Below are 619 nucleotides of genomic sequence, written 5' to 3'. Positions count from 1 at the left end.
AGACACTGAAATTTGCTCTCCAGCATGGAGATGCTAAAGCAAATGGAAGAAATGAGAAGGTACAAGAGCTAAACAGAAAATTCCAAAGACCATCTTAAAAAGATAAAGCCAAATATTACAACATACTGTACAAAGATCTAGAGTCAGAAAACCAAAAAGGAAGAACACACTCAACATTTCTCAAGCTGGAGGAACTCAAGGAAATCTTCAAGCCTCGAATTTCGTTATTGAAGGATTCTCTGGGCAAATTATTGAATGATTCAGAAAGCAGCCAAAGAAGATGGAAGGAATACACAGATTTGTTGTACCTAAATAAGTCTAAAAGGAATGTTAGTTAACAACATGATGACTTATATTTTGCACCAGTCACTAGGATTAGCTGAGTGATGACCCAACGGAATGCACAAATCATCAAAGAATATCATTGATATCTCATGCAGGTACAATTTTGCTGAAGATAAATCAAAAATGACAGGAACCATACATAGACAGAGAACTTCCAAAAGTACAAACTGGATTCAGAAGAGGAAGGAAGTGGAATGAGGGGTGTCATTGCTGATGTCCGATGGATCTTTGCTGAAAGCAGAGAATATCAGAAAGATGTTAACCTGTGTTTTAT

Source organism: Chrysochloris asiatica, unplaced genomic scaffold (genome assembly GCF_000296735.1).
Source record: "Chrysochloris asiatica unplaced genomic scaffold, ChrAsi1.0 scaffold00082, whole genome shotgun sequence".
Lineage (NCBI taxonomy): Eukaryota > Metazoa > Chordata > Mammalia > Afrosoricida > Chrysochloridae > Chrysochloris > Chrysochloris asiatica.
Note: the sequence above shows the minus strand (reverse complement) of the source record.